We start from the raw sequence: 19,187 nt of genomic DNA, 5'->3' as shown, positions 1-19,187 counted from the left end.
ACGAACTTCTCCTTCTCCGTGGCAACCTGCTTTAAGAAAACGCCTCTCGTAATACGAGGGCAGTTCAATAAGTAATGCAACACATTTTTTTTCTGAAAAAGGGGTTGTTTTATTCAGCATTGAAATACACCAGATTATTCCCCAATCTTTTAGCTACACAACACTATTTTTCAACGTAATCTCCATTCAATGCTACGGCCTTACACCACCTTGAAATGAGGGCCTGTATGCCTGCACGGTACCATTCCACTGGTCGATGTCGGAGCCAACGTCGTACTGCATCAATAACTTCTTCATCATCCGCCTAGTGCCTCCCACGGATTGCGTCCTTCATTGGGCCAAACATATGAAAATCCGACGGTGCGAGATCGGGGCTGTAGGGTGCATGGGGAAGAACAGTCCACTGAAGTTTTGTGAGCTCCTCTCGGGTGCGAAGACTTGTGTGAGGTCTTGCGTTGTCATGAAGAAGGAGAAGTTCGTTCAGATTTTTGTGCCTACGAACACGCTGAAGTCGTTTCTTCAATTTCTGAAGAGTAGCACAATACACTTCAGAGTTGATCGTTTGACCATGGTGAAGGACATCGAACAGAATAACCCCTTCAGCGTCCCAGAAGACAGTAACCATGACTTTACCGGCTGAGGGTATGGCTTTAAACTTTTTCTTGGTAGGGGAGTGTGTAACGTCCACGCTCTCGCGTACGTTAACTCTTTAAAGCCTGTACTATGGTAAGTTGACGGGCTTCACCTTGTAAGAAAGGATTTTAGTAAATATGTTGACCGCGTGTACCTGAATGGAGGCAAAATCAGACTTACACCCACTCAGTAACAACAATGATACGTCAAGCAAGTCTAAAGTACAGCTACACGTTAGGATGGATAAGAAAAATACACAGCAGATGCTACCAATTGTTAATAATACGGTCGACAGCCTAATTAGGCATTAAGTGAGTTTTTTCCTTGTACAAGTGGATGTATGTATAAGCATAATAACATGTAGTAATACTGCATTATATGGTAAATTTTAGAACCAGAAAAATCTACTGAACTAATATTTTCACTTTCTGTGCTAATTTGGACAAGCTGTTAATACACAACATTACACTACAACGATTACTACAAACTACGTTTTGTCTATTGATCCGACTGAAATCGGGCATAGGTTACCCTAGAAACATCACTTTTGAAACACACATACAATGTCAATTTTAAGAAGGGTAAAACACTGATAAATTTAGGTTTTATATTGACTTTAACTTTGCTGGTCAAAGCAGTTCACCACACTTCAGGATTCAAATGAATAGAAAAGAAAGAAAGAAGAAGAGGGGGGGGGGACCCTGAAACTGTTATGATCACTGTAGTGAAAGTTTGATCATTGAGAGCCTTAAGCATTCTAGATTTCCAATATATGATTTACCACTCTTTTTGTCTTATTTCCTGCTTATTTAACTACCGTTATTTTTGTCTCAATTTAAATAAACTTCATTACTAAACCAATTTCAATATTATCTTCCAACTTGGTCAGACCTATATTATTCGTCCAGTATTTCATTAACAACAAAGTTCTTTAAACATCATTCTAACATAGATAGGTCTTCAGGTAATTATTATTAACATAAACTTTAAATCTTCATCTTGGGATACTCGGATTGCACAACATGTGGAAAGGACCCTGTCTAGGTTAGTTGTGAGGATAATTAATTGATAGGACAGTTCTGGTAAAATTTAAGTTGTTATTGAACAGTATGTAGCAAAAGTAACACTGGTCCACACGAATACAGTACTAAAAGTTTCAACCTGTTCGTATCGATGAGGCGGTATGCAGGCGGCGAGATGGCGAGGCACAAAGCACACGTGCAATTACAGCAATGGCTCATGAAATATCGGCACTTTACTTCTTCATGGCGTCGCAATGCTTTTCCATTTAGTGCCTATGAAATATTGTCATGCTGTATAGACGTCGGAAACAGCGCATCCGAGGCTCAACGAAACCACTTTTTCCAGGAGAGCCTCCTCGATCCAGCACGTGTTTCTCAGATCGATGCCCAACTCCGACTAACTCTGCTGAGCCCGTTATGCCGTGCAGTGCCCGTGTGCATTTTCCCGCGCTCGCCTGCCTCCACCTTTTACCGCTCCCCTACAGACAGGGTATTCACCAAAGGTTTTACATTCCACATATTCTAATACATTGCCTACGTATGGACCAGGCGTACAAATACAACTTTCACATCTTACAATAGTTTCAACATCAGGTACACTTTCCTTCGATTACAACATTGCTTGAAATTTGACATAAATATTAAAATTTACATCGAAAATTGTTTATAGCTTCTTCAACATAATGGCATGAAACAAAAAAGAAATGAAATCAGAATATCGATTATACTAATTTATCGAAATTCGGAAAAAAAATTTATTACATATACAATAGGATAACGTTAGTGTTGTTACACATGCCCCTGTTTCCATTAAATTTCACTAAGTGCAAATTTTATGGGAACACTGAACTTTATATTTATACAATGGTTCTGAATCTTTGTGTGATTGTCCCATCAAAAAAATTTATACCACAAACTTCCTTTCACTCACTTTACATAAGTCTATAATTTTTTAACATATCAAGAACATTTACCTATCTGCTTAAGTGCCCTGTGGCACAGTCCAACCTCCTATCACAACATTATTTAAGTAGCAAACTACTCATCATTGTTCAATTTCTCAGACAAATAAAAACCAAATTTGGAACACAAACACTTATTTACAAAAGCAGATACAAATATCTATATATACTATAAAACAATTTGTTTTTGCTTGCATTAAATGGCAGTCCATTTCCTTATTTACAAAAAAAACACACACACAATAATATTTAGAAAATTACTACACACATATGCTGCCTATTATTCAGATTTGGGCAGTCCATTTCACCTCATATTGTCACATTTCCTGTATCACACTTACAATTCTCCTTTGACTGTTTATCTGCCCTCTTTGGTGTTTGGCAGTCCTTTATATTATGGCTCATACACTGCCCATTTTCATTTTTGACAGTCCCATCTTTTATCTGGCTGACAGCATTTATCCTTTCTATTCAGCCCTTTTTCTCCATACCTCTTTACATTTATAGTACAATTGGTAATCTGAAACTCACATAATTACATTAGTACACTGATATTGGTCTACCAATGTTACAAAAGTTTGTTACATTTGGCATAAATTAGTTTCAGCATAATATACAGCACATTTACTGCAAATTGTTTTCTGATTGTACTTAGGTCATTCACTTCTAGGAACATACAGTTTCAGGTCCACAACATTTCTTACACCAAAAGGTCTTTTGGATTTTGGGTAGATCAGGTAGTAAGCATTATTGTGTGGAATGTTCTGTATTAGATATGGTCCATTGTAAATATATTTAAATTTGGAAATTTCATGGTTCAGTTCACTAGATTTTTCGTGGGTTTTTAAAAGAACATAATCTCCAATTTTAAATTTTGAAACTCTCAGATTTTTATCATGTCTTTTAGATCTCGATTCAGCTTTTTGCTTTGCCCTATTTCTGACTAATTCTTTCTTTTGACTCAACCCCAAACTTGTACAAGGCGGAAACTCTAGTTTTTCTTCAATTAAACTTTTACTTCTGCAACCTAACAAAATTTCTTCCGGTGGGAACCCAGTAGTTTCATGATGTAAGGTGTTCATGACATTCTCAAAGTCCGATATAAATTTGCCCCAGACTCTAAATCATGCCCCTTCCTGTTTTTTCCACAACGCACCTTGGTCGACTGTGACATCGTCCCAAGATACGTTTCTGACCTATCAACCATTTATATCTGGCGGCTTTTTCGGTTTCTGGTGTTCAAAGTCTTTACCTACTTGAACTCGTTGCAAAATAAACACTGAGTCGTCCGGTGGCTCTTTCTTTCTTTGTTCAGTCTCAACATCTGGATTTTGTTTTGAAACTTCGTCATCATTAGGTATAATATCGCAATTAACTATATTTCCATTATTTCCACTAGTACCGAAATACTCGTCCTCTGAACTGTCGTCCGAACCCGACCATTCTGGATCGCTTTCAGGTTCTAACATAAAAGCTTTTCTGAGACAGGCACTAAGTTCTTCCTCTGCATTTTCGTCAGGGTTTGATTTTAACTCAATATCATTTTTCGGCAAAACGGCCTCATTATCTGCTTTACTCACATCTACTGTTACTTCATATTTAGTGTAATCCTCGTGGACTTCAATTACTTTTAGGTAATTACTTGCCTCTTCCTCACGGTGCCTTTCGGTAGCAGCTTGTACTATTGGCGAATCGTTAACAGAAGTTACTTCCTCGTCAATGCTTAGGATTTCATCCTCCAATTCCTTCCTACTTTTAATCATCGTCCTATCGGCAGCACGCGTACTTTGCGCGGCGCTGTTTACTCTCTCCTCTTCAATTTTGGGCCACGTCACCTTATCGACGTCCCTATTATCTCCTTTTTCACTAATTAACCTCCTTGCCTCATACTCCTTCTTAAAATCCTCCCACTCACATTGCTTGAGGCCCTTGTACAGATCATCGATCTGCACACACCAATCAGTTACTTCTGCTAGTTCTTTCTCGCCATTTACTTTATTGCTAACCCTGCTAACCGCGCCTCTCTGTGTCTCCACCGTTTCATCTATTATTTCCTTCGCCACGGAATTACCACTTGTTATGTATGCACCAGTTTTTATGGCAATGTTCGTATCTAATGCTGCCACATCGCTAGCGGCTTCTCTCTGAACAGCTGTTCTGCTAGGCTGGGCCGTTGCCCTCTGATGCTCCACTCGCCTGTTAACATGTAGCGCTCTGCGCGGCAACGATGACTGATTTGTGCCCGCACCTGGCGCTTGGCCCGCAACTACAGGTTGCATCGTTCCACGCCTGTCTCTAACCTGTCTCATAACATTACTGTCAGTTCGGTAACTTTTCTTAAATCGGGGCCAGTATGTACTGTCCGCTTCCGTTTGGCCCGCAACGTTCGCGGAAATGAGTTTCCTGCGTCATTATTATCTTGCGCGGTATACCCTCTACCGCGACCTAGGTAACTTCCCCTTCCTCTTCCTCTGCCTCTTCCTCTCTGTATCACGCTGACGCGAAACCCTTCGCCGTCATTTCTCTCGTCACTATTACGATTATTTCTGTTGCCAAAATTCTGATAATTGGCACGACTTTCGCGCCAGTGGTCTTCGTCTTCGACCCTTTCGAGAAACGCTTGGAAGCTGCGATGATTGCTTCCCACATATCTCTTTGAATCTTCTGGAAGCTTTTTATATAGCTCCTATATGATTTCAGAATCAGATCTTCTCCCTCTTAAATGCGTCAACTTCCGGTACCAATACTCGCAGAAATCTTTCAAAGAATTCCTGCCCCTGTTATCATGAAGTTTGGCCATGATAAACTCGCGCCACAAATGATCCTGTTTTTGTTTGGACCAATATTCTTCCGTAAATTTGCTTAAATTCTTCGAACGTCATTCGTTCGATATTCAAATTAATTCCCCAGCGCTTAGCCTCACCTGCTAAGGCGCTAATTACTACGTTTATCTTTTCCTGATCAGACAAGTGTTCAGGAAACATTCTCTCGCAATTTTTGATGAAATCTAACGGATGCCATCCGTTATGTTTCTTGGCGGGATCGAAGCGTTCCTCACCTTCCAATAGCTTCGTAAGTGGTGTGCCATTACAGACAACACCAGGCCTATCTTTAATTTTACCCTCAAGATCGAAAATTTTGCCTTGAATTTTCGAAGTATTTTGTTCACACTTTAGTACACATCCGGTCACCTTTTCGCCTAATTCTCTTTCAGTGTCTGAAACTGCCTTTTTCAACTGTGATATTCCGTGTTGACATTCGTTTACGATCTCAGTTTTAAGACCGAAAACTTTTTCGTCTACTTTCGTTTCAACTAGAGGCTCTACTTTCTCTTGGATGTTGAGAATTTCAACATCAAACCTACTGTTAACGTTGTCAATTTCCCCATGCATAGTATCCGTATTTTTGTTAATTGTGTCAATTTCAAATTTCATAGTATTTACCACAGAGCTCAAACAACCCACTTTCTGTTCTACCTGTTCTATTTGTTTACTAATTTTAATTCCTTGCTCTTCGACCTGTGCTTTAACCTGACCAACTTATATTTTAAGCTGCTCGTTAACGTGTGTTTTAAGCTGATCATTCTGTGTTTTTAGCTGCTCTGCAACGTGTGTTTTAAGCTGATCATTCTGTGTTTTGAGCTGCTCACTCTGTCCTGCAATTTGTTTGGTTAATTGTTCGAATAAATCGTTCATGCTTAAAATTTTCACACTGTCTTGTTTTACGGAATCTGTGCGTTCCGATTCTACCTCAAAAGTTTCTTTCGGTTCTTTCTTTACCTGTGGAGAATCAAACATGTCGGTGGATTCGTTCACGTATCCACTATCGTCTACAAAGTCATCCCCTACTTCTTGTTTTATCCCTTGCTGTGTTCGAGGCAATCACGACATTTCAATCTGTTCGTTAACATGTTCGTGATATTGTATATACGCCAATTGCCTTTCGCTAACGCCATCTGTTATCTGGCCGCGTAAACACCTGCTATTGCCATGCGCCTCTTCCATTACGCTCGGCACATCTGCTCTGTCTACTCTCCTGTCCATACTGAACGCAAATTACACCACACAACCGTACTTGACGTTCGCTGTTATTTATTTTACTAATTAATATTGCAATTCGTACCACTGAACATCCACTGTTCGGTATTCACGTTAATTTGTCATCGACAACAACTGGATGTCCTGTCACCGGGAAGCCACTTGTAACGTCCACTCTCTCACGTACATTAACTGTTTAAAGCCTGTACTATGGTAAGTTGACGGGCTTCACCTTATAAGAAATGATTTTAGTAAATATGTTGACTGCGTGTACCTGAATGGAGGCAAAATCAGACTTACACCCACTCAGTAACAACAATGATACGTCAAGCAAGTCTAAAGTGCAACTACACGTTAGGATGGATAAGAAAAATACACAGCAGATGCTACCAATTGTTAATAATACGGTCGACAGCCTAATTAGGCATTAAGTGAGTTTTTTCCTTGTACAAGTGGATGTATGTACAAGCATAATAACACGTAGTAATACTGCATTATATGGTAAATTTTAGAACCAGAAATATCTACTGAACTAATATTTTCACTTTCTGTGCTAATTTGGACAAGCTGTTAATACACAACATTACACTACAACGATTACTACAAACTACGTTTTGTCTATTGATCCGACTGAAATCGGGCATAGGTTACCCTAGAAACATCACTTTTGAAACACACATACAATGTCAATTTTAAGAAGGGTGAAACACTGATAAATTTAGGTTTTATATTGACTTTAACTTTGCTGATCAAAGCAGTTCACCACACTTCAGGATTCAAATGAATAGAAAAGAAAGAAAGAAGAAGGGGGGGGGGGACCCTGAAACTGTTATGATCACTGTAGTGAAAGTTTGATCATTGAGAGCCTTAAGCATTCTAGATTTCCAATATATGATTTACCACTCTTTTTGTCTTATTTCCTGCTTATTTAACTACCGTTATTTTTGTCTCAATTTAAATAAACTTCATTACTAAACCAATTTCAATATTATCTTCCAACTTGGTCAGACCTATATTATTCATCCAGTATTTCATTAACAACAAAGTTCTTTAAACATCATTCTAACATAGATAGGTCTTCAGGTAATTATTATTAACATAAACTTTAAATCTTCATCTTGGGATACTCGGATTGCACAACATGTGGAAAGGACCCTGTCTAGGTTAGTTGTGAGGATAATTAATTGATAGGACAGTTCTGGTAAAATTTAAGTTGTTATTGAACAGTATGTAGCAAAAGTAACACTGGTCCACACGAATACAGTACTAAAAGTTTCAACCTGTTCGTATCGATGAGGCGGTATGCAGGCGGCGAGATGGCGAGGCACAAAGCACACGTGCAATTACAGCAATGGCTCATGAAATATCGGCACTTTACTTCTTCATGGCGTCGCAATGCTTTTCCATTTAGTGCCTATGAAATATTGTCATGCTGTATAGACGTCGGAAACAGCGCATCCGAGGCTCAACGAAACCACTTTTTCCAGGAGAGCCTCCTCGATCCAGCACGTGTTTCTCAGATCGATGCCCAACTCCGACTAACTCTGCTGAGCCCGTTATGCCGTGCAGTGCCCGTGTGCATTTTCCCGCGCTCGCCTGCCTCCACCTTTTACCGCTCCCCTACAGACAGGGTATTCACCAAAGGTTTTACATTCCACATATTCTAATACATTGCCTACGTATGGACCAGGCATACAAATACAACTTTCACATCTTACAATAGTTTCAACATCAGGTACACTTTCCTTCGATTACAACATTGCTTGAAATTTGACATAAATATTAAAATTTACATCGAAAATTGTTTATAGCTTCTTCAACATAATGGCATGAAACAAAAAAGAAATGAAATCAGAATATCGATTATACTAATTTATCGAAATTCGGAAAATAAATTTATTACATATACAATAGGATAACGTTAGTGTTGTTACAAGTGGGTGTGGCGCCACTCCATTGATTGCCGTTTTGTTTTAGGTTCGAAGTGATGAACCCATGTTTCATCGCCTGTAACAATCTTTGACAAGAAATTGTCACCCTCAGCCACATGACGAGCAAGCAATTCCGCACAGATGGTTCGCCTTTGCTCTTTATGGTGTTCGGTTAGACAACGAGGGACCCAGCGGGAACAAACCTTTGAATATCCCAACTGGTGAACAATTGTGACAGCACTACCAACAGAGATGTCAAGTTGAGCACTGAGTTGTTTGATGGTGATCCATCGATCATCTCGAACGAGTGTGTTCGCATGCTCCGCCATTGCAGGAGTCACAGCTGTGCACGGCCGGCCCGCACGCGGGAGATCAGACAGTCTTGCTTGACCTTGCGGCGATGATGACACACGCTTTGCCCAACGACTCACCGTGCTTTTGTCCACTGCCAGATCACCGTAGACATTCTGCAAGCGCCTATGAATATCTGAGATGCCCTGGTTTTCCGCCAAAAGAAACTAGATCACTGCCCGTTGTTTGCAACGCACATCCGTTACAGACGCCATTTTAACAGCTCCGTACAGCGCTGCCACCTGTCGGAAGTCAATGAAACTATACGAGACGAAGCGGGAATGTTTGAAAATATTCCACAAGAAATTTCCGGTTTTTTCAACCAAAATTGGCCGAGACAAAAAATGTGTTGCATTACTTATTGAACTGCCCTCGTAACATAGCAAATATAATTAGACTGTAAAAATGTGGAATACCAATCGTATTGTATTAAAAGTAGCACTCTCCATTAATAAATCTTAGGAAATCGACCATATTGTCAGTAAAAATGTACCCATTGCTCCTCAGAACACATTCCGAGTGCTGCGGCTCACGTACTCGTCTTGCGCGAAGATTACGAGCGTATTATCGTTCCTCTTTTCTGGCTCTGGTGACGATTTGATAGTTTTTTCAGGTACCAGTCGGTCTGCGAGTGTCGGTTTTGTGTACATGCTGTGGCGCAGTTTCTCGTCATTCCTCGTAACCAGCACATCTAGAAAGGGTAGCTGTGTACCTGTTTGTAATTTACTATCTCCATAGTGAATTTTATGTTGGTATGGAGAGTGTTCAGACGTCTTAGAAAGTCACCGAGCTGTTCGTCACTATGGCTCCACACGACTAATATACAGGGTGTTTCAAAAATGACCGGTATATTTGAAACGGCAATAAAAACTAAACGAGCAGCGATAGAAATACACCGTTTGTTGCAATATGCTTGGGACAACAGTAAATTTTCAGGCGGACAAACTTTCGAAATTACAGTAGTTACAATTTTCAACAACAGATGGCGCTGCAAGTGATGTGAAAGATATAGAAGACAACGCAGTCTGTGGGTGCGCCATTCTGTACGTCGTCTTTCTTCTGTAAGCGTGTGCTGTTCACAACGTGCAAGTGTGCTGTAGACAACATGGTTTATTCCTTAGAACAGAGGATTTTTCTGGTGTTGGAATTCCACCGCCTAGAACACAGTGTTGTTGCAACAAGACGAAGTTTTCAACGGAGGTTTAATGTAACCAAAGGACCGAAAAGCGATACAATAAAGGATCTGTTTGAAAAATTTCAACGGACTGGGAACGTGACGGATGAACGTGCCGGAAAGGTAGGGCGACCGCGTACGGCAACCACAGAGGGCAATGCGCAGCTAGTGCAGCAGGTGATCCAACAGTGGCCTCGGGTTTCCGTTCGCCGTGTTGCAGCTGCGGTCCAAATGACGCCAACGTCCACGTATCGTCTCATGCGCCAGAGTTTACACCTCTATACGTACAAAATTCAAACGCGGCAACCCCTCAGCGCCGCTACTATTGCTGCACGAGAGACATTCGCTAACGATATAGTGCACAGGATTGATGACGGCGATATGCATGTAGGCAGCATTTGGTTTACTGACGAAGCTTATTTTTACCTGGACGGCTTCGTCAATAAACAGAACTGGCGCATATGGGGAACCGAAAAGCCCCATGTTGCAGTCCCATCGTCCCTGCATCCTCAAAAAGTACTGGTCTGGGCCGCCATTTCTTCCAAAGGAATCATTGGCCCATTTTTCAGATCCGAAACGATTACTGCATCACGCTATTGGACATTCTTCGTGAATTTGTGGCGGTACAAACTGCCTTAGACGAGACTGCGAACACCTCGTGGTTTCTGCAAGATGGTGCCCGGCCACATCGCACGGCCGACGTCTTTAATTTACTGAATGAATATTTCGATGATCGTGTGATTGCTTTGGGCTATCCGAAACATACAGGAGGCGGCGTGGATTGGCCTCCCTATTCGCCAGACATGAACCCCTGTGACTTCTTTCTGTGGGGACACTTGAAACACCAGGTGTACCGCCAGAATCCAGAAACAATTGAACAGCTGAAGCAGTACATCTCATCTGCATGTGAAGCCATTCCGCCATTCCGCCAGACCCTGTACCACTGCCACAACAGGCCGTCTTCTCTCTCGGCGAATGTACAGTAAACCTACCCGTATGGGCTGCCGGTAAGTCGTCATTGATGCTCCACGGCCTTCGTCTCCCAATAAGAACACAATGAAGGGCATTTGAAGGCCTTTATGAAACTGCCTCCCCCCCCAAAAATACAGTACCTACTTCACTTTATTCGCCCAGCGTCGAAACTTCATTTACTGCAATGCCTTCATTGAGATACCTAATTTTTCAAATCCTGTGTGGTACACATATGTGCTCGCTACGACAATAAATCATCCTACAAACGGGCATTCCGATTTGTGACACATCATTAAGCATCCTATCGCATTTCTTCGTACCAGTGTCCACAGCCAGAACTGATTTACGGCTCGACAGCCTGCTGCAGATGAAAGATTTCATCGGAATTCTCGAAAAAAAATGGCTCTGAGCACTACGGGACTTAACATCTGAGGTCATCAGTCCCCTAGAACTTAGAACTACTTAAACCTAACTAACCTAAGGACATCACACACATCCGTGCCCGAGGCAGGATTCGAACCTGCGACCGTAGCAGTCGCGCGGTTCCGGACTGCAGCGCCTAAACCGCGTGGCCACCGCGTTCGGCTCGGAATTCTCGTTTCCTCGATTTGTGGCAGTAATAAAAGTTTCAGTGGCTTGCTGGAACTAGTGCAGCCTGTTAAGTATAACATGAATTATTTGCAATGAACCGAGTTACTAGTGTTTCATAATTTAATGTGCAACATATTGACCCAAAAACAAATACAGTTCCATTTCCGTGTCCGCCGCTCGTGGTCTCGCCGTAGCGTTCTCGCTTCCCGAGCACGGGGTCCCGGGTTCGATTCCCGGCGGGGTCAGGGATTTTCACCTGCCTCGAGATGACTGGGTGTTTGTGTTGTCCTCATCATTTCATCATCATCCAGGAAAGTGGCGCAATTGGACTGAGCAAAGATTGGGTAATTGTACGGGCGCTGATAACCACGCTGTTGAGCGCCCCACAAACCAAAAACATCATCACATCAGTTCCATTTCCATGTTTCCAACTGAGGCTTTCGGAAAGTTCCCGTTGGTTTTGTAACGTTCTTTAAAAAAATTAAGTGTTTGTTTGCCAATGAATATGAAATGCGTAATGTTTGTGTTATGCAAATTCTCTGAGTGATGTGTTGTTGAGCAAATAGTGTGCTTAATCAGTTTTACTGTAATCCAAAAAGAATTAAACAACTTAATCTGGAAACCAATACGTATCGTTCATAATGAAATAAATCCCTCTGAAATTTACCCAGTATCGTTAGCACCGAGTTCTATGGCCCTACACAGTAAACTGAAAAAATTCCCTGTGCAAATAAACAATGAAATAAATTTTCCTTAGCTCTAGGGTCACAACGGATGTAATCTTGGTATTCTATTCTCTCCCATATTAGTCACAGAAAATATTCAATCTTGGCACAGCGATCTGCAATGCCGGCCGTAAAATACCTTCACAAAAATAAGTAGATTGGCTGATAAATGAACAACCTTGGAAATGTTCAGTAAAATACTGCATATTTGCTCAGCGCAGTGCAGTGCTGCCCGCATTGAAACTGTAACAAAGATAAATGCTTTTATGATTCTGTCACACTAATATTTTCCTGATTCTGACTGAAAAATGATTTCTTCTAGAAAAATATTCATTCGGTTTAAATAAACGCGACATGGAAGATGATGAGGTAACAATAAGGGGATATGCTAAGACTGAATGCTTCAGTTTGAAAAATGCCTTCAAAATAAATTTTCACCTTCACAAAATCTGATATGAAACATTTTGCATTAACTTAAAAATCAGTATACTTCTCAACTGTTCTACAATTCTCACTACTGTCGTAATTAAAACCACTTGGATTGTTACATGAGAAAAAGTCTGACATCGTTTGACAAAATAGATTAGAAAATTTAACTTCTCTGTAACAGGATTAAAAAACACACAAAATATTACAAATCGGATCAACCTGTACATTAAATCTGATGGAAAGACCTTGGTTCCTACATTCAAGGGTTAGTATTGTAAAAATTCCGCCAAAGTATTTGTGTATAGCGTAGCCATAGACGCAGCATAATACAGTTTTCTATAAAATGAAGTGATGAATGATATTGTTTATGCTCACACAGAGCCATTAAATGTTAGGTCGTAGTTATTTCTATAAAAGTGTAAAGTTCGTATTATTAATCTGTGAGGCTATAAGATTATCAAGTATTGAAGCGATACTGATCGTTAGCAGATATTGACCATTGTCCATGGCAATTATAGAAGAGTAATGAATTTAATTTCCTCAGCATCACCTCATTTAATTCGGCTATATTCCATTATTCGAGTTTTGATTTTGTTGATGTTCATCTTGTATGCTCCTTTCAAGACATGGCCAATCCGTTCAACTGCTCTTCCAAGCCCTTTGCTGCTTGACGAATTACGATGCCGTAGGCAAACGTCAAAGTCTTCACTTCTTGTCCCTGGACATTAATTCCTATAGGCTTCAAACCTGTCTCACTCGCTTCTCAACCACTGCTTCCCTTCCATGCCCCTCAACTCTTATAGTGCCATCTGGTTTCTGTACAAGTTGTAAATAGCCTTTCGCTCCGTGTATTTCACCCCTGTTACCTTCAGAATTTGAAAAAGAGTATTCCAGTCAACAATGTCAAAAGCTTCCTCTAAGACTACAAATGCTATAAACGTAGGTTTGCTGGTTTGGGGTGGCATTATGTGGGGGCGATGTAGGCCACTGGTGGTCATGGCAGGCGCTGTAACGGCTGTACGATACGTGAATGCCATACTCCGACCGATAGTGCAACCATATCGCCAGGCATTCGTCTTCACTGACTACAATTCACGCCCCATCTTGCACATATTGTGACTGTCTTCCTTCAGGATAACGACATCGGCAAGAGTGGCCAGCATGTTCTCCAGACATGAACCTAATCGAACTTGCCTGGGATACATTGAAAAGGGTTGTTTATGGACGACGTGATCCATCAACCAGCCTGAGGGATCTACACCGAATCGCCGTTCAGGAGTGGGACAACCTGGACCAACAGTGCCTTGATGAACTTGTGGATAGTATGCTACGACGAATTAGTGCAACAGGACGTGCTACTGGGTATTAGAGGTACCGATGTGTACAGCAATCTGGACCACCACCTCTGAGGATCTCGCTGTATGGTTATACAACTTGCAAGGCGTGGTTGTAATGAACAATAAAAAGGGAGGAAATGATGTTTATGTTGATCTGTGTTCTAATTTTCTGTACAGGTACCGGAACCGAGGTGATGCAAAACTTTCTTTGATGTGTGTATATTACATTTTTACAGATTGTTGCAATACTGTACCAACATATAATATACCTGATACAATAAAATGGGAAAACAGAAAAATGAGATATATCGAAAGATAACTCATTAATCAGACACATTTGCACATAAAAATCATCTGTTACAGTTGTTGTTGTTGTTGTGGTCTTCAGTCCTGAGACTGGATTGATGCAGCTCTTCATGCTACTCTACCCTGTGCAAGCTTCTTCATCTCCCAGTACCTACTGCAACCTACATCCTTCTGAATCTGCTTGGTGTATTCATCTCTTGGTCTCCCTCTACAATTTTTACCCTCCGCACTGCCCTCCAATACTAAATTGGTGACCCCTTGATGCCTCAGAACATGTCCTACCAACCGATCCCTTCTTCTAGTCAAGTTGTGTCACAAGCTTCTCTTCTCCCCAATCCTATTCAACACCATCTCATTAGTTGTTTGATCTACCCATCTAATCTTCATCATTCTTCTGTAGCACCACATTCCGAAAGCTTCTATTCTCATTTTGTCTAAACTATTTATCGTCCATGTTTCACTTCCATACATGGCTACACTCCATACAAATGCTTTCAGAAATGACTTCCTAACACTTAAATCTATACTCGATGTTAACAAATTTCACTTCTTCAGAAACGCTTTCTTTGCCATTGCCAGTCTACATTTTATATCTTCTCTACTTCGACCATCATCAGTTATTTAGCTCCCCAAATAGCAAAATTCCTTTACTACTTTAAGTGTCTCATTTCCTAATCTAATACCCTCAACATCACCCGACTTAATTCGACTACATTCCATTATCCTCGTTTTGCTTTTCTTGATGTTCATCTTATATCCTCTCTTCAAGACACAAGCTCTAATTATTGATATGTAAATCGAAGGTGGAGGAGGAGGGGGGGAGGAGGAGTAAGGAAAGTAAAGTGAAGGGATTACTGATGTCAGCATCGGGAAGAGGCTACAACCCTGTCTTACTCCCTTCCCAACCACTGCTTCCCTTTCATGTCCCTCGACTCTGATAACTGCTATCTGGTTTCTGTACAAATTGTAAATAGCCTTTCGCTCCCTGTATTTTACCCCTGCCACCTTTAGAATTTGAAAGAGAGTATTCCAGTCAACATTGTCAAAAGCTTTCTCTAAGTCTACATATGCTAGAAACGTAGGTTTGCCTTTCCTAAATCTTTCTTCTAAGATAAGTCGTAAGGTCAGTATTGCCTCACGTGTTCCAGTATTTAACGGAATCCAAACTGATCTTCCCCGAGGTCGGCATCTACTAGTTTTTCCATTCGTCTGCAAAGAATTCGTGTTAGTATTTTGCAGCTGTGGCTTATTAAACTGATTGTTCGGTAATTTTCACATCTGTCAACACCTGCTTTCTTTGGGATTGGAATTATTATATTCTTCTTGAAGTCTGAGGGTATTTCGCCTGTTTCATACATCTTGCTCGCAAGATGGTAGAGTTTTGTCAGGACTGGCTCTCCCAAGACCGTCAGTAGTTCCAATGGAATGTTGTCTACTCCGGGGGCCTTGTTTCGACTCAGGTCTTTCAGTGCTCTGTCAAACTCTTCACGCAGTATCGTATCTCCCATTTCATCTTCATCTACATCCTCTTCCATTTCCATAATATTGTCCTCAAGTACATCGCCCTTGGATAGACCCTCTATATACTCCTTCCACCTTTCTGCTTTCCCTTCTTTGCTTAGAACTGGGTTTCCATCTGAGCTCTTGACGTTCATACAAGTGGTTCTCTTATCTCCAAAGGTCTCTTTAATTTTCCTGTAGGCAGTATCTATCTTACCCCTAGTGAGATAAGCCTCTACATCCTTGCATTTGTCCTCTAGCCGTCCCTGCTTAGCCATTTTGCACTTCCTGTCTATCTCATTTTTGAGACGTTTGTATTCCTTTTTGCCTGCTTCTTTTACTGCATTTTTATATTTTCTCCTTTCATCAATTAAATTCAATATTTCTTCTGTTACCCAAGGATTTCTACTAGCCCTCGTCTTTTTACCTACTTGATCCTCTGCTGCCTTTACTACTTCATCCCTCAGAGCTACCCATTCTTCTTCTACTGTATTTCTTTCCCCCATTCCTGTCAATTGTTCCCTTATGCTCTCCCTGAAACTCTGTACAACCTCTGGTTCTTTCAGTTTATCCAGGTCCCATCTCCTTAAATTCCCACCTTTTTGCAGTTTCTTCAGTTTTAATCTACAGGTCATAACCAATAGATTGTGGTCAGAGTCCACATCTGCCCCCGGAAATGTCTTACAATTTAAAACCTGGTTCCTAAATCTCTGTCTTACCATTATATAATCTATCTGATACCTTTTAGTATCTCCAGGGTTCTTCCATGTATACAACCTTCTATCATGATTCTTAAACCAAGTGTTAGCTATGATTAAGTGGTGCTCTGTGCAAAATTCTACCAGGCGGCTTCCTCTTTCATTTCTTACCCTCAATCCATATTCACCTACTACGTTTCCTTCTCTCCCTTTTCCTACACTCGAATTCCAGTCACCCATGACTATTAAATTTTCGTCTCCCTTCACTATCTGAGTAATTTCTTTTATTTCATCATACATTTCTTCAATTTCTTCGTCATCTGCAGAGCTAGTTGGCATATAAACTTGTACTACTGTGGTAGGTGTGGGCTTCGTAACTATCTTGGCCATGATAATGCGCTCACTATGCTGTTTGTAGTAGCTTACCCGCATTCCTATTCATTATTAAACCTACTCCTGCATTACCCCTATTTTTGAAATTATATATATATATATATATATATATATATATATATATATATATATATAATTTTATTTGTAATTTAAACTGTGTATCGTCATTCGCTTGAAATTTACCTTGTTGATTTTTAAGATGTGTTGTTTGGAGGCCTCCAGTCTGAAAGAGTTGGAGTTTGAAACTGGTAGTTGTAAATGTTCGGCTATGTGACGCTTTGGTTTAAAGGTGTTATTAAATTACAAAACTGACCAACACATTACTTGGCCCGTCACACAAGCCTGATCACCGGTTCTGCCCGGCGGGCTTAACGGGCGTACCAGTTGTCAAGATATGAGTGGGTCTGAACGTGCTATCATAGGCGGCGCACAAGCGATGGGACGCAGCATCTCCGAGGTAGTGACGAAGTGGGGACTTTCACGTATGACCATGTCATGAGTGTACCGTGAATATCAGGTATCTGGTAAAACATCAGATCTCCGATATCGCTGCGACCGGAAAAATATCCTGCGAGAATGGGAACAACGACGGACGAAGAGAATCATTCAACGTGACAGAAGTGCAACACTTGCTGCAGGTTTAAGTGCTGAGCCATCAACAAATGTCAGCGTGAAAACCATTCGGCGCATCATCATCGATATGGGCTTCCGGAGCCGAAGGCCCGCTCGTGTACCTTTGATGACTGCGCAACAGAAAGCTTTACACCTCGCCTGGGCCCATCGACACCATCATTGGACTGTTGATGACTGGAACATGTTGCATGGTTGGACGAGTCTCGTTTCAAATTGTACCGAGCCAATGGACGTTTACGTGTATGGAGACAACCTCATGAATCCATGGACCCTGTATGTCAGCAGGGGACTGTTCAAACTGCTAGAGGCTCTGCAATGATGTGGGAGGTGTGCAGTTGGAGTGATATGGGACTCCTGATGCGTCTAGATACGACTCTTGACAGGTGATACGTACGTATGCATCCTGTCTGATCACCTGCATCCATTCATGTCTATTGTGCATTCCGACGGACTTGGGAAATCCCAGCAGGCCAATCCTACACCCCACAAGTCCTGAACTGCTACAGAGTGGCCCCACGAACACTATTATGAGTTTAAACACTTGCACTGGCCACCAAACAGAATTGAAAATTATTGAGCATATCTGGGATGACTTGCAACGTGCCGTTCAGAAGAGATGTCCACCCCGTCGTACTCTTACGGATTTATGGAGAGCCCTGCAGGATTCACGGTGTCGATTTTCTCCAGCACTACTTCAGACGCAAGTCGAGTCCATACCATGTCATTCTGCGGCACTTCTGTGTGCTCGCAGTGGTACTACCTGATATCAGGCAGGAGAACCAGTTTCTTTGGATCTTCAGTGTATGTGAGGGCAACGGCCGTGCCGCAGTTGATACACCGGTTCCCGTCAGATCACCGAAGTTAAGCGCTGACGGGCGTGGTCGGCACTTGGATGGGTGACCATCCGGGCCGCCATGAGCTGTTGCCATTTTTCGGAGTGCATTCAGCCTCGTGATCCCAGCTGCGGAGCTACTCGACAGAATAGTAGTGGCTCCGGTCACAGAAAACCATCATAACGACCGGGAGAGCGGTGTGCTGACCACATGCCCCTCCTATCCTCATCCTCAGCTGAGGATGACACGGCGGTCGGATGGTCCCGATGGGCCGCTTGTGGCCTGAAGACGGAGTGCTTTCAGTGTATGTAATCATTTAAACTTCGTTCTATTTTAGGACACGAAGGTAAAGTTTACCTAGAAATGAACGCTAGCGTCTGGTGATGGGCTAAGGTACGAAACTAGAGAAGGTACAAAAAAGTTATTTCTAAAAAACTTGTGGCTGGCTGCAGAATTTCTACATTGTTGTAAATATGGGAATGACTACTGTTATAAAATCCAGCCTTATCTTGACTTAAGTTGGTATACAGGGTGTTACCAAAAGGTACGGCCAAACTTTCAGGAAACATTCCTCACACACAAAGAAAGAAAATATGTTATGTGGACATGTGTCCAGAAACGCTTAATTTCCATGTTAGAGCTCATTTTATTACTTCTCTT

At 41.5% G+C, this 19,187-nt stretch overlaps 1 pseudogene; it reads left to right on the top strand.

The window, feature by feature from the left end:
• The first annotated feature begins 18,504 nt into the window (after nucleotides 1–18,504).
• Nucleotides 18,505–18,622, top strand: LOC126103294 (5S ribosomal RNA; annotated as a pseudogene).
• Nucleotides 18,623–19,187: the final 565 nt, after the last annotated feature.

This window comes from Schistocerca cancellata, chromosome 1, assembly GCF_023864275.1.
Source record: "Schistocerca cancellata isolate TAMUIC-IGC-003103 chromosome 1, iqSchCanc2.1, whole genome shotgun sequence".
Taxonomy (NCBI): Eukaryota; Metazoa; Arthropoda; class Insecta; order Orthoptera; family Acrididae; genus Schistocerca; species Schistocerca cancellata.
This window is presented reverse-complemented; position numbering and strand designations above follow the sequence as displayed.